Source organism: Lissotriton helveticus, chromosome 9 (genome assembly GCF_964261635.1).
Source record: "Lissotriton helveticus chromosome 9, aLisHel1.1, whole genome shotgun sequence".
Classification (NCBI taxonomy): domain Eukaryota; kingdom Metazoa; phylum Chordata; class Amphibia; order Caudata; family Salamandridae; genus Lissotriton; species Lissotriton helveticus.
In genome coordinates, this window is record NC_136070.1 from 422698739 (window position 1) to 422715285 (window position 16547).

The window sequence follows — 16547 nt, forward strand, 5'->3', positions numbered from 1 at the left end:
AAGAGCTTGAACTTGATCAAGTTGAGTTTCTGGGCTCAGGGGGACCCTCCAGAGCAGACCTGGGGAAGGCACAGTTAGACTGCCCTTCCCTTGAACCCCTCAGACAGCAGGCTGCTGCTGAGGCTGCAGGGAATGCCACAGGTGCCCACAGGGTATACTGGGAAGATGGACTCCTGTACTCTGAGTCAAGAGACCCCAAGCCTGGTGCAACCAGGAGGCTGGTCATCCCCTTGTCTCTGAGAGGTTTCCTTCTCACCTTGGCCCACGAGATTCCCCTTGCAGGTCATTTAGGTCAGACAAAGACTTGGGACAGGCTTGTCTCACACTTTCACTGGCCCCATATGAATGAGAATACCAAGGAGTTTTGTCGCTCCTGTGTCACTTGCCAAGCCAGTGGTAAGTCAGGTGGCACAACAAAGGCCCCCCTCATACCACTACATGTGGTGGGGGTCCCCTTTGAAAGAGTGGGGATTGACATTGTTGGTCCAATGGAACCCCAGACAGCATCAGGGCACACGTTTATACTGGTGGTAGTGGATCATGCCACCAGGTATCCTGAAGCTATTCCACTTAGGACCACTACAGCACCTGTAGTGGCAAGGGCCCTGGTTGGAGTGTTCTCCAGAGTGGGCTTCCCTAAGGAGGTTGTTTCTGACAGAGGTACAAACTTCATGTCAGGATATCTGACTGCAATGTGGAAGGAGTGTGGTGTGAACTACAAGTTCACCACACCCTACCACCCACAATGCAATGGGCTTGTTGAGAGATTCAACAGGACCCTCAAATGGATGATTCATGGGCTACCTGGCCTGAAACTCTTAGGAGAAGATGGGATGTCCTGATCCCCTGCCTCTTGTTTGCTTACAGAGAGGTCCCACAGAAGGGGGTTGGCTACAGCCCTTTTGAGCTTCTGTATGGGCATCCTGTAAGAGGACCCCTGTGTTTGGTGAAGGAAGGATGGGAGAGACCTCTCAAAAAACCTGCAACCAACATAGTGGACTATGTACTGGGTCTCCGCTCCAGGATGGCTGAGTATATGGAAAAGGCATCTAAAAACCTTGAGGCCAGCCAAGAACTCCAAAAAGCTTGGCATGACCAAAAGGCTGTTCTGACTGTGTACCAGCCAGGACAGAAGGTGTGGGTGCTGGAGCCAGTGGCCCCAGCAGCTCTGAAAGACAAATGGTCTGGGCCCCACACCATCATTGAGCAAAAGGGAGAGGTTACCTACTTGGTGGACCTTGGAACTCCCAGGAGCCCTCTCAGAGTGCTCCATGTCAACAGGCTCAAAGCATATGTCGACAGGAAGGACATGAGCTTGCTCATGGCCACAGATGAGGGACAGGAGGAAGAGAGTGACCCTCTCCCAGACCTGCTCACTCAGAATCCTGATGATGGATCAGTAGATGGTGTTGTCTTTTGTGGCAGCCTCACTGAACATCAGCAACAGGATTGCAGGCAAGTTCTGCAATCCTTCAGGCATATGTTCTCTCTGACACCCAGCCAAACTGATTGGTGTACCCATGATGTTGACACTGGAGACAGTCTGCCTGTCAAGAGTAAAATCTACAGACAGCCTGATCATGTTAGGGACTGCATCAAAACTGAAGTGCAGAAAATGTTGGAGCTGGGAGTCATTGAGCCCTCAGATAGCCCTTGGGCTAGCCCAGTAGTTCTAGTGCCAAAGCCTCACACCCAGGGTGGTAAGAAAGAGATGAGGTTTTGCGTAGACTACAGAGGCCTCAATGCAGTCACTAAGACTGATGCCCACCCAATACCAAGAGCAGATGAACTTATAGATAAATTGGCTTCTGCCAACTTCTTAAGTACATTTGATTTGACAGCTGGGTATTGGCAAATCAGGTTAGCTGAGGAGGCCAAACCCAAGACAGCATTTTCTACACCTGGTGGGCATTATCAATTTGTGGTAATGCTCTTTGGATTGAAAAATGCACCTGCCACCTTCCAAAGGTTGGTGAATCAAGTCCTCACTGGGCTGGATGACTTCTGTGCAGCATATCTTGACGATATTGCTGTCTTTAGCTCCACCTGGGAGGATCACCTGGTCCACCTGAGGAAAGTGTTAGAGGCTCTGCAAAAGGCAGGCCTCACTATCAAGGCCACTAAGTGCCAGATAGGGCAGACACAGGTTGTATACCTGGGCCACCTTGTAGGTGGAGGCCAGGTTCAGCCATTGGAGAGTAAAATACAGGCCATCAAGGACTGGGCTCCTCCAATCACCCAGGCTTTCTTGGGCCTGACTGGTTACTACAGAAAGTTTGTCAGAAATTATGGGTCCATAGTGACCCCCCTTAATGACCTGACAAGCAAAAAGATGCCAAAGAAAGTTCAGTGGACAGCAAGCTGTCAGAAAGCATTCAATGACCTAAAGCAGGCCATGTGCACAGCACCTATCCTTAAGAGTCCAGATTACTCCAAGCCATTCATTGTCCAAACAGATGCTTCTGAGTTGGGTGTGGGAGCTGTTCTGTCTCAACTGAATTTTGATGGTAATGATCAGCCTATTGCTTTCATTAGTAGGAGGCTGACCCCCAGAGAGAAAAATTGGTCAGCTATTGAGAGGGAGGTCTTTGCTGTGGTTTGGGCCCTAAAGAAGCTGAGGGCCTACTTGTTTGGCACTCACTTCACCATTCAGACCGACCATAATCCCCTCTTGTGGCTAAATCAGATGAAGGGTGAAAACCCCAAACTGCTTAGGTGGTCCATTTCCCTACAGGGGATGGATTTTACAGTGGAGCATAGACCTGGTACTGATCACAGCAATGCTGATGGGCTCTCCAGGTATTTCCACTTAGAGCAAGAAGACTCACCTGGTCAAGGTTAGTTTATTGTCCCAAAGTTTGGGGGGGGGGGGTCATGTAGGAGAGTAGGGTCTGCAATCCTATGATCACCCAGATTTTTGCTTTTTGCTGCACTGGTTTACGACTTTCCCTGGCTGTGGGCCTGCTAATCAGACCCACAGCCTAGCTGTTCTCTCTATCCAAATTGTACTCAGGTACTGAATTGGCACTGGGCCCTCTCCAAGTCCCTGTACCCAGGGCTGAGGTGCACCCAGAAGTCTCCCAGGGGCTGAAGCATGTATTATGCCACCCCTGGGCTGACTAACTAAACTGACACAACTGGCTGCACGACAGCTGGGGCAAGGTGGTGTACTCACCCTTTGCTTTAGATATAGTATACCTATATCTAACCCTAAAATGGACACACAGATCTCCTATCAGTCACTCCTATGGCAGGCCTTAACAATCCTGAAGGCAGAGTGCTTGGAATCGTGTGAGATGGTGCTCTGGCATGAGCTGAGCCTGTCTGCGGCTTTCGGGATCTATCCCTTAGCCGTTTCCATGATATCGCATACCATATACTCTTAAGTGCATTATAATCCTCGCGGTTATATGCCAACTCTGGTATCGCTTTATCAAAACATGTCGAGTAAGGTGTCATACGAATTGGAATACTAACCCCTCGCCAATTCTGGCGACGGGGTTAGCATTCCACCCTTCTAGAGGGACACGACATGTATGTAACCTGTAACCCCGGTTAAAGTCAGACAGAGCCTTAGCATCCACAAAATGGATGCTGCCACCGATACACAAGTCTGCCCTCCTGCTGCTGGGAGTCCTCCCAGAGCAGGAGGCAAGGACAAAGGGTTTCCTGCCAGGGGCGGTGCCAGCACCGTCCCAGACAGGGTTTTGTGTATTCCAGGTAGGCAGGGCTACAGAGGAAGGTGACTGCAAGTGGCACCCCGGTGCTCACTGTGCATAGGCCGGCTGAAACCAGTTCCAGGGGCACTCCAGCCCCTGGCCTGGGGAAAGCCCGCCAAAGGAGAGGGGTGTAACCACCCCCCTCCTGGTCCCACCCATAGGGCAGGACTTAGTCGCGTGCCAGCCCCCTTTTCCAAGATAAAGGTAGGAGCAGGCCCCCTTCCAAATTAGATCATCTTTGGAATCAAGACACGACTTTCTACGAAAGGACTTCAAGATTTCTTCTTCAAGATTCTCCCTTGTGGCTAAGGAGTAGTCACCCTGCATCCGCAGGCACCATCCGAAGAACACTGCGGTCTGCTGTAAGTCCTTCCTCCGGAATCCGACTGCCCAGCTCGACAAGACCCGGCTTCCCTGGCACCTCCGACCTCTACTCACCTCTACAGCCAAGCTGAGAACCGTGAGTGCGACGAGACCTCAAGGGACCGACTATTGCCAAGACTGCACGACTTCTGCACAGCAAGTCCGCCGAGTAATCTCCTGGCGAGTGCTTTGGGGTCCGAGAAGCCCCAACCCTGAGCAGCTCCAGCACCGAAGAGCAGCCCCCCAGCATCTCCACGATCGGCGTGGGGCCCTTCTGCTTTTTGCTGCTCACCGCGTTGTTTGGCTACTAGCCCGCTGGCTTGTGGCCTTCTGAACGACGCCCGACGACATCACTGCTGCTGGTCTGGTTGCTCCAGACTGGCTCTTGCTCCCTTCCAGAAGAGGAGCACCCCGGACCCTCCTGGTCCACTCCAGACGCCATTTTGAGTCCACCGCGTGGGCTTGAATTAGCCAAGGCTTTGTTGCCCAATCCTGGGTTCTTCGACGCCGACAGCTTCATCCATCGTGGGACAGCTCGCCTCTCCATCCTGGTCGCCGACAACGCCTCCTGGTCCGTGAGATCTGCAGAGCCCAGCGTCGCCCACTCACCTAGCCGAGGTGACTACCATCCGGTGCCCTCCTGGTGCCACCTGACTACTGGCTAGTAGTCACGAACTTGGTCCCCTCTGCTTTCAGGTATCATCCATCTTCGAGATCCAGGCTTGGATCCCCTCGAACTCTCTTCACTGGTCGCCTGCCAGCATCTTTCTTCCAGGCTCCTGGTTCGTCTACGAGGATTCCCGACGTCTTTTGAGACCTATGCAGCTGCAGCCCCTGGGCTAGGTAACTTCGGCATTTCGGTGCCCCAGCATAGCCTCACTATCCAAGGGTCAGGATCCACTGTCGTTTTCTCCCTACCAGGTCGGGTTCGCCCGTGAACACTAACTTTAACTTTACTAGCTATCATAGACTTTGTCCCGCATCCCGCGTGAGAGTGCACACTCTGCATCCGAGTCCCCTGGGTCTCCTAGGAGTAATCTAACGATTCTATAGTCAAGTCCTAGCGATTCCAAAGCCTATTAGTACTGTACTTACCTGCTAGTAATTTCGCATTCCACTTTTAGAGTATATGGTTTTCCGTGCCCCTCGGGCATTTGTATATACTGTGCTAACTTAAGTATTTTCGTAAGAGTTTTGTTGTGTGCCTAGCACCCTGTCCTCATAAAGAGGACAGGGTTGTTGTGATTCTAATAAATACACTGTTTATTTTCATAACACTTGTGTGGTGTCCTTTCACTGGGTGTTCAAGGGGTAATGTGATGGTAAAACAGCTGGCTTAACACGCCCTCTAGAGTCTTAGCCTTAGACTGCTCGTATCCATGCTACTAGGATAGCTGGTCTATAAGGTTGACTTACAACCAATCATCAATAAGGGTTGTTTGGACTGATATATAGAGATCACTAGAATAGTGAGCACTGCACATCAGGCCAACTTCTCACACAGCGCATGACGGGCGCTGTGATTAGCATGAATAGTTTCATGGTAATAATAGCGCCCGTCATGCGCTGCAATTAACATGAATGGTATTTTCAAAGGCCCACAATCAGCCTTGCACTATTAACAAAAGAAATACAGCAGTCTACAAACACAACATGTGCTTTCAGAATCATCGGAAAGCACATGTTGTGCTTTAGATTTGCTGCATTCCTTTACCTAATAGAGTGCAGCTGCTGGGCTGACTGTGGGCCTTTGTGAAAGTATTCATGTTTATTGCAGATCATGACGGCGCTGCAATTAACACAAATACTTTCACAAAGGCCTAAAACCTGCCCGCAGCCGCGCACTAGAACAGACATGTAGCAAGTGCATGAGCCACTTGCTGATGAATGCGTGCTCTCCTTAACTACACAGGTCGTAAGGGAGACACTTACCTACCACTTCTTTGTTTTTCCTCTTCACTATCTTCTCTTCCTTTGCCTCTCGCAACCAGGAAATGACAGTTTTTTGCACCGCTCCCATTTTAAAAGTGGTTGCGCAAATGGTCTTGCGGGATGTGCTTTGTGTGCACCCTACATAAAGGACTCTGCGTGCTTGCGGTGACTTTGGTGCTAGCGTTTGTGCGCACCTTACAGAGAACAGTGGTTAGCAGAGCTAACTATAACTTGCACCCCCGGTATGCACTGCTTATGACCTCACATATGACATCACTCATAACATATAGTATAACATCATTCATGACATTACTGAAGACGTATCAAATGGCATCATTAATGACATCACTGATGACATCCATGAAGACATCATGAAAGCTTCTTTTGTACAAATTCATCTTTAAACGGGTATAACAGAACTATGAAAGTAAGTGCAAAAAAGCTTAGAGTAATATGAAGCAGCTTTACTTTATACATACAACCCCCATAGGTAAAGCAAGCTTGTGCTATTTGCCATATGGACCCTTTACCATACACTTCATGGGTAGCCAAGTTCATGTTGACTATGTACCACAGATGAAAGGGTATCCTGCACATGGAGTTCAATCTGTATACTAGTGACCAGAGAAAACCAAGATATTCAAGTCCAGTAGCGGCTCCTCGAGGGAGTGCTACGGGAAAGTGGTGCGGGGGAGGGGATAGTAAACTAAGGCATACATAAATAAATAAATAAAATTAATTACTTTGCACACGCTGCATTGCCATTTGGTGTTGCAGCGGGCGCAATGTAATTTGTTTTATTTATTTCTTTACTTACCTCTGTTCGGCTGTATGCCGTAGTTTACTAACCCCTACCAAGCCGTTCACCCACCCCGCAGCACTCCCTCGAGGAGCCGCTACTGTTCAAGTCCTGTTACATAACTAATGCCATACTACGGACACTTTATCTGTATTAAACCCCAGACAGTAACTGAACCAACATTGAGAAATTAGGAAAGTATTCATGTTAATTGCAGCTCATGACAGCACCGCCTGTGTCTCCCTGCCCCAGCTGCCGCTGCTGAGGAAGTTCGAGGCCATCCACCACCCGCAGGCTACCACCTGCGCCTCATCCCTGGTGGCCAGTGGTAGGCCGTAGGTAGGTTTGTTCATCCTCCGCTTTATAGCTTTTATTGTATTGCCTGTATTTTCATTGTTGTGTCTGTGACTGCTGTTGTCCGTCTTCCCCCACTGCCTGTACGTGGTCCGTGCCCCTTTTTTCTTCCCTCTGTTCCCCTCACTGTTCCCGTGCTCTCTCTGCCCGGTCTTTCCTTCTGTACCCCTCGCTGCCCCCGTGCCCCTGCCCGGTTTTCCCTGCTGTTCCCCTCGCTGCCGCTGTGCCTCTCTGCCCGATCTGCCTTCTGTTCTTAGCTGCCCCTGTATTTCTGTAATCTGTATTTTGCCTCTGTGAGACTCATTTTTCCAGTATTTCTGTACCCTTTCTGCCTTCTGTGCCACTCATTTTTCCCTCGTTTTTGTCCCATTTGCCTTATGTTCCACTCGTTTTTTGGTGCCCTTCTTCCCTCTTTTCCACTCGTTTTTTTGTGCCCTTCTGCCCTCTGTGCCACTCGTTTTTCCCTCGTTTTTGTGCCCTTCTGCCTTCTGTTCCACTAGTTTTTTGTGCCCTTCTGCCCTCTGTTCCACTCGTTTTCCCCTCATTTTTGTGCCCCTTTTGCCTTCTGTTCCACTAGTTTTTTGTGCCCTTCTGCCCTCTGTTCCACTCGTTTTTTGTGCCCTTCTGCCCTCTGTGCCCTCGTTTTTCCCTCGTTTCTGTGCGACTTTTTCCTTCTGTTACCTTTGTTGTCCCTCACCGCCCTGCGGCCTGCCCCCCTGACTGCCCACTGCCCATTCACTGCCCCCGCCTCCCAGCTGCTCCTCCTTTCCACCTCCCCATATATGCCGGCCGCTGCACAGCCGCGCGAAAGGCGCACCTAAGGCTATCACGTCTACACATTGTTCGTGCCCAGCGGCAGAACCCCTGACCCCCGCGCCCACCATGACGACTGCCGCCACTACGACGCTAGCACTCTGCACGATCTCAACTCCGGACTGAGCCACACCTGCTTCAAGGCCGCCCGGAAACGCACACACGGCCCCTTCACCTGCCGGAACTGCAGCTAAACCAGCCTTAGAGCCGACGAACCACCCACTAAGAAAGACCCCAACCACCTCCGATGCATACTACTGAACACCCACTCCGCACGCAAGCATGCCGCCGAGCTCTGGGACCTGCTCGACACAACATCCCTGGACGTCACCTTCCTGACAGAGACCTGGTTTAACGACTCCTCCGCACCCGACATCGCCATAGCCATCCCAGATGGCTACAAGATCACCCGCAGAGACCGCACCAACGGAGTCAGAGGAGGAATCGCCATCGTCCGCAAGAACAGCATCAGGGTCTCGACTAGCACCGAAGACGTGCTCAGCACCGCCGAACACATGCATTTCCAGATCCACACAGACCCTAACTCCACCCTCAGAGGCACCCTCGTCTACCGACCCCCTGGACCCAGCCCCCAGTTCAGCAACTCCATCGCCGACTTGATCAGCACGCATGCCCTGACCTCCACCGACTACATCCTCCTCGGAGACCTGAACTTTCACCTTGAGAACAACAACGACAACCACCCCCCTTCCTGGTCCCACCCATAGGAGGGACCTAGAAAGTAATCCAGCCCCTTTTAGTTGTATAAAGGTAGGAGCTGAGCCCTAGGACTTTAGATTAATCCTGGAATTGAAACTTGACACAAAACTGGACCTTCAACATTCTGCTGAAGCTGAAGACTGAAGAATCTCCCTTGTGGCCAAGGAGTGACCACCCTGGGCAACCAGGCACCATCCAGCAAATCAACGGCTTGCTTTGTCGACGCTCCCGCCGGGACCCGAGTACAGAGCCTGACAAGACCCAGACTTCCAGACCTCTCTGACCCTCTCTTCATGTCTGCAGCATAGCTGAGATCCGTTAAGGTGACGAGACACGTGGGACCGGACATCTTGAAAAGCCTGCAACTTGCTAACTGTGCAGCTCCTGAGGTATCCTCGAAGCTGTGCACTGGGTATTGAGAAGCCCCGAATCCGAGCTCCACCTGCACCGAAGATCAGCCCTCCACACTCCACGAGTTCTGCGTGGGACCCTTCTGCTTGTGTTCTGCTCGACACGTTGTCCGGTTGCTGGCCCATTGGCTAGGAGCCTCTGTGATGACAATCCTTTTGAACCAACTCGCTGGTCTGGTTGCTCCAGACTCACCCTTGCCTCCCTGCAAAGGTGAGGCACCTCAGACCTTGCTGGTCTTCACCAGAAGCCTTCTTTGAATCCTGCGTGGGTTGCCTTTGCCAAGGCTTGTTGACTCCAATCTGGCAGTCGACCCCTCCATCTGCGAGAACCTTCGTGGGACAGCTCGCCTCCAGCACCTGGTTGTCCTCGACGCCTCCTGGTCCGCGTGGCTGAAGAGACAAGCTTCAAGACAGCACCTGATTGCTCCTCGATGTCGTCTGGTTCCACCCTGGTTCCACCCGGTCACTGGCTAGTGACCCAGAGTCTGTCGCCTCTGCTTTCAGGTCTTCTTCATCCTTGATCCACCCTTGGATCCACCCGGACATCTTCCTCCTGGTCGCCTGCAGCATCTTTCTTCACAGGCTCCATAGACTTCAACGGCGAAACCTGACACATCTGCACACCTATGCACCCGCCGTCCGTGGGTGAGGTAACGCGAGTACTATTGACTATCCAAGTGTCTAGGTTTTTAGTTGTTCCCTCCTAGCCAAACCGGAAGTGTCCTAAATCCATCTTTATCTAACTTCTAAGTTCCCATTGACTTTACATTGACTCCCGCGTGTGTGTAAAGACACTGCACGCGCCGCCTGTGGGCCTCCTACTTATAAACTAAGGTTCAGATAGTGTAGCCCCAGCGATTCCCTAGGTCCTAGGCCTTCCCTTTTCTCGTGACGTGGTACTTATACCACTTTCTTAATATATGGTTTGCTTCGCCCCTAGGGCCTAACTGTAAATTGTGCAACTTAACGTATCCTGATTAAGTAACCTGTTATGTGCTTTGGCCTCTGATCTCATAAAGAGTCCAGAGGAGTGTGTTAGTAAATAAATACATATATATTTTATATATATCCTGTGTGGTGTCCTTTCATTTGATATTCAAGGGGTTGCATATGGTAAAACAGCTGGCTTTACACGCCCTCAAGAGTCTTTTAGCCTAAGACTGTTCTGTCCACGCTACCACTAGGATGGTGGTCTATACGGTTGACTTACAACCATCACCATATGGGTTGTTTGGACTGGTGCAAGGTGTTCACTAGATTAGTAAACATCATATACTAGGCCAACTTCTCACACCTGGGACGACTCCTGGTGGCCGACGGCACAGGGGGCAGCCCCGACACCCACCGACCACGCACACAACCTGGGAATCATCCTCGACTCAACGCTCTTAATGACCAAGCAAGTCAATGCCGTCTCCTCCTCCTGCTTCAACACCCTCCGCATGCTCCACAAGATCTAAAGATGGATCCCGACAGATACAAGAAAGACAGTCACCCAGGCCCTCGTCAGCAGCAGACACGACTACGGAAACGCCCTCTATGCGGGAGCCCCGACCGAGCTCATCAAACGACTACAACGCATCCAAAACGCCTCGGCACGACTGATCCTCGATGTTCCATGCCACGGCCACATCACCCCCCCACCTGAGAAACCTGCACTGGCTCCCCGTCAAAAAGAGGATATCCATCAAGCTCCTCACCCTCGCACACAAGGCACTCCACAAGACCGGCCCAACCTACCTCAACAGACAGCTCTCCTTCTACATCCCCAACCGCCAGCTACGCTCCGCCAGCCTCTCACTCGCCACCGTCCTGCACATCCAAAGAACAACCACCGGTGGGAGATCCTCCTTCCACCTCGCCGCCAAGACATGGGAAACCCTCCAACTGAGCCTACGACAGACCCAAGACCTGCTGACCCCCCCCCCAGCGCCTTGAGACCCTCGGGGGTATGTAGTGCGCTTTACAAATGATTGATTGGTTGATTGATTACTGTTAACAGTGTTTACTCTATGGAGAGGGGTTACTCTGTACCACACTGTTTGCAGACAGTGACATACACCACAGAGTATTAAAAAATGTTAACACAGTGTACACTCCATGCAAAACATGTCCAAAGAGTGACTATTCACTTAAAATAACCATGGTTCGATGGTGCTAAGGATCACACTACCTGCAGCCTTCATATTGTGGTGAAAACTTTACAGATAGCCCATCTTCTTAAGCAAAATAGGCACATGTACATAGGTTCGTACTTGCTACACACAATCTTCTATGTGTGGAACATCATGATCACAAGTTAACTGTCACCAGCACACAGAGTTACTCTTCAAAAACAAGATTTATAATATGTTCAATACCTCTACACACCTATGGTGCATTATGTTTATGTTTATGTGCTTGTATAGCGCTTGATTGCTGAGGCGTCTTGGCGCTGTGGCGTGTGGGTAGGAAGGTACACTATAGTTGAATACCTATGCGGCTGTAAACAGCCAGGTTTTCAGACTCTTCCTGAAAAGCTGAAGGTTAGGTTGAAGCTTCATAGGAAGTGGCAGTTTGTTCCAGAGCTTAGCCGCACAGTGTGTTATTGCTCTGCCCCCCCCCTCATCTCGCCCATCTTATCTTTGTGGTTTTAATGAGACCTAGACTAGCCGATCTAAGAACGCGTGAAGGAACATACAGTGAAAATAGTTTTCGAAAGTCCTCGGCACCGCCACCATGGATTGCCTTATGCACAAGGCTTAAGGTTTTAAATTCTATATTTTCTTTAATGGGCAGCCAGTGAAGTGATTTAATTCGAGCTGAGGTTGGCTATCCTCTGGGAATGCCCATTAACAGCACGTGTTTTGAAAACATTTATTAGCTGGACACAGGCTGTACAAAAGTAGGTAGAAAATAAATATGGTAGTTACCCACCATTATGTAAACTATAAAACAAACTAACACACTCATTGAATGATGTCATCAGTGATGTCATTTGACATGGCGTGATGTTAGTAATGATGTCATAGAACATGTCATGAATGATGTCATATGTGAGGTTATAAGCAGTGCATGGCTGGGGAGCAAGTAACTGGTAAATTTCTGTGGGTTTGTTGTTCAAAACGTTAATCTTGTCACTGACAAATTAACCTAAGAATAATGTTAATTTACCCTTTTTTTTAACCAATAAAAATAAATAAATATATACGTATATATTTATATAGCTATATATCTACACCTACACTATATATATATTATGGCGGCACAGCGCACAAAGCAAAAATAAAAATATTTGTACAAAATAAGAGGAATCTGTTCCTGTTTCTGGTTCTAAAGTTATTGCTACCTTAGGGAATGAGTTATAATTACTTGAGATAACTATAACTGCTGAATTACTATGTTTTTGTGTGTGTGAAATCTAAACCTAACTGTAACGTCCCTGTAACCTTTGTTTTTTATTCCAAGTCTATTTTATTCCAAGTCTATTTTATTTTATGAAGCAATTCCCCTGACAGGGGCACTTAATAACAGCGGTAAGCCTACAATCTCATATCGAGGCCGGCCGCGTATAAAATAGCAGTTAGGTCGTAAGTCGTTCATATAAAGACAAGCTAACACAGCGCCTTGCCTACAACCCCAGTGGGGCCGGCCGCGTGGCTTAAGATCAGCTGTCAGAACTACTCAGTGCGCATGGGGTCCAATCACCGAGCCATTGGGAATAGGTGATCAGGCAACTAGTCCACTACTTATGGACAACCCAACGGGGCCAACAAACACGTGTGAGGTCTAGAGATAAAGAAAGGAAGGAGAAAAGTGCAGAAAAAGATATAGGAAGCAAGAGAAAGGGAGGGTGTCGTGCGAGAAGGACGTGCATGCTACTCAATGGGGGAGGGGAGCATCAGCTAGCTAGAGAGAACTTCGGTAGGGCGTCTAAAGGAGCAGTCTAGTGGGATCTGTGGGAATGACAGCGTCGTCAACAAGGTGTAGAGTGCGGAGCCTAGTGGGCATATGTCGCGCATGTTCTATTGAGCAGAGGTAACACACCAAGGGCTTCCAGACCGTCCCAAAGCGAGTGTTGCACGCTTGTATTCATGCTGTGAGGAGCTCCATTGCTAAAACGTGCCAGAGCCGCACAAACCAGGAGGCTATGGGAGGTGCTTCGGTCCTTTTCCAGTACAAGGCTATAAGCTGCTTGGCCGCTCCCATCATTTGGAGCGTCAAAATCCAGTCACTGCGGGTGAGTGCCTTGAGACCGGGAGGCCTAATGCCAAGTAGGACTGTGCTTATGGCTTCAGGCAGAGGGAAACCCAACACCCCTCTAATGTGGCTGAGGACCTCCTTCCAAAAAACAGTTAAGAGCGGGCACGCCCACCATATGTGCACAAAATATCCCGCTGCAGTCCGACATCTCCAGCACAGTGGGGAAACAGTGGGGAACATCTTATGCAGCCGCAGAGGAGTGTAGTACCACTGAGTTAAAAGCTTGTAGGCATTTTCCCCTCTGTGGGATACTCCGGTATACCTTGGGAATATCTCTCCACACTCTGTCCCATTGCGGAGGTTCAATGTCCGCATCCACCGCTAGTTGCCATTGGTGCTGGTATGGGTGGGTGGGTACAAGTGGCAGATGTTGCAAGATATGATAGATCTGGGTGACCAGCCTCTTTAATCCCCCAAGGGAGCGCGCCAGCTTTTCAAAAGGGGTGAAGGCTCGCGTGGCTCCTTGGCTCATTTCCCCACTAGAGACCCAGTGGCGCAGTTGAGCATATTGCAGCCTTGCCGTTGGCGTTAGGCGGAACTCCTCCCGACATTGGTCCAACGATTTGAGCTTGCCCCCCTCAAAGAGATCGCAGATCACCTTGCAGTCTCCTTGCGTCCATTTCTCAAATGCCCGAGATTGATGGGCCGGAGGGAAGTGCGGGTTCACTGCTATGGGAGTATGTGGGGACGGGAAAGTTGTGAGCCCTTTGGACACCGCAACGGTGTCCCAAATGTCCAGTACCATCTTCGTGGGCACCGCCATATACGCGCTCTAAGAGCGAGCTGTCCGATGGAGCCACGGCAGATCCCAGATGAAGCGTCCCGTTACCGCCCTGTCCATATGCAGCCATCCTTTTTCACTCCCTCGCACTCCCATTCTATCACAAAACGGTGGTGTGCAGCCCAATAATAGTGCACTAGGTTGGGTCAAGCTAAACCTCCCCTGTCCCGTGGAGCCATAAGGATCTTTTGCCAGAAGCGTGACCGCTTACCACCCCACACAAAAGACGTGAGTTCGCGTTGCAGTCCCCGTATGCAGTGAAGCGGGATTGGGGTGGGGAGGCATTGGAACACGTATAAGATTTTGGGAAGGATCGACATTTTAACTGCGTTGAGCCGGCCTAACCACGACAACATCAGTGGCTTCCACCGCCGCAGATCCTCCAGGACCTCTTTTCGGCAGTCGCGCCAGTTTACAGACGACCAGGCCTCCAGGGAGGAGGTCAGGGTGAGGCCCAAATATCGAATATGGCGCTCAGCCCACTGATAGGGCACGGCCTCCTTCAAAGAGGGAATCTCCTCCGCTGGGATGGTGAGATTGAGAGCCCAAGACTTATTGTGGTTGATCTTGAGGCCGGAGGCTCTCTCGTAGAGGCAGAGCACCCTATGGATGGCCGGTAGAGACTCCCGCGGGCGCGTGAGGGTGAGAATCAGGTCATCCGCGAACAATGCCACCTTGTTGTCCCGCCCACTATGGACTATTCTGTGGATGTCCGGCTCGCGCCGTATCATCTCCGCGAGGGGTTCCACAGCAAGGGCAAACAATAGGGGCGAGAGGGGGCACCCCTGCCTAGTGCCCCTGTGTATCGCTATTGGTGGTGTTAAACCGCCATTGACCCGGATTCTAGCGTGTGGCCCTATGTATGGGGCCATGACCCTTGTCATCATCTTCGGACCCAACCCAAATTTGTGGAGCACCGCCGTAAGGAAATCCCAGTCCATCCGGTTAAACGCCTTCTCCGCGTCCAGGGATAGAAGGCAAGCCGGGATTCTCCAGTGGTGCACCTTCCCCACGAGGTGGGCAAGCTTACGTACGTTGTCTGTTCCCTGTCGGTCTCGAATGAATCCGGCCTGATCAGGGTCCACAAGCCCCGGCATATACGGATCTAAACGCTTGGCAAGGAGTTTAGTATATATTTTAAGATTCGTATTCAATAAGGCAATAGGGCGTTAAGAAGCACACATCGTGGGGTCTTTCCCGGGTTTCGGGATCAACGCTATCTCCGTCATGCCCATGTCAGGGGACGACCCTATATCATCAGTAAAGGCATTAAACAGCCTTAGGAGATAGGGTCAGAGCTGGGTCCGAAAAGTGCGATAGAAAGATAAGGGAAGGCCATCCGGGCCCGGCGTTTTCCCAGAGGAAGATCTTTAATTGCCGCCGTGACCTCTTCTTCAGTAATGGGGCCTTCCAGTTCCGCCGCACTCCCCGAGGGCAGTGGCGCCCCTGCGTAGTCGTCCAGGACAGCCGCGATCGCGTCCGCCGTGGCAGGTTCCCTCCTGTATAAGGTAGCATAGTAGTCCACAAATGCGGCCTGTTTAGCCTTCTCCGAGACAGCTCTCGACCCATCCGGCAGCTGGACACTAGCTATGTGGGCCTTAGCTGCATGCGCCCACAACCTCTCCGCCAGCAATCGTCCTACCTTGTCACCTCCCTCAAAGTACTTTTGTTTCAGTGCTAGCAAAGAGTGTTCCGCTTTGTTAGTGCGTAAGAGCCGAAGCTGTCCCCTGAGGTTGGCCAATCTCCTCCTAGTTTCCAATGACGAACGGACCCGATCCTGCACCTCGGCCTTCTTGATGTCTCCCGCCAGATCAGCTTCCAATTTGCAGGCAGCACGCCTCTGAGCAATGGCCAGGGAAGTGATGTGTCCCCGGATCGTGGTTTGAAGGCGTCCCATATCACCGGGAAGGACATCTCCGGGGTGTTGTTAGAAACAAAATAAGAGTCTATGGCCTCCTGGATGCTGTCAACATCCGCTGCATCCCGAAGGATGCTCGGCGGCAAAAACCAACGTGCCTCTCGGGCGGGGCGCGCAGCCGGATCCCGGAGGAGCAGTTCGACATGAGCGTGATCCGACATTGATATGTCCGAGGTGGAGGCTTCCAACGTGTCTCGTAGCAGTTCCAGCGACATAAAGAGAAAATCTATGCGGGAGTAAGACCTGTGGGTGTGTGAATAAAATGAGTAGTCTCTCAGCTCCGGGCAGTGGTAACGCCACAAATCAATTAACCCCAAGTCCGCAATCCTCTTGCGCAGCGTAGAGGACATCGCCCTGGTGCCATTGAAGGCGGCATCACTACGATCCATGTCCGGGTCCCAGACTAAATTGAAGGTCCCTCCCAATATCATGTTCGGGTCCCCACATGGAATCTGGTCCCGCAAAAGTGTCTGGAGATATCGGTCCTGCAACTGGT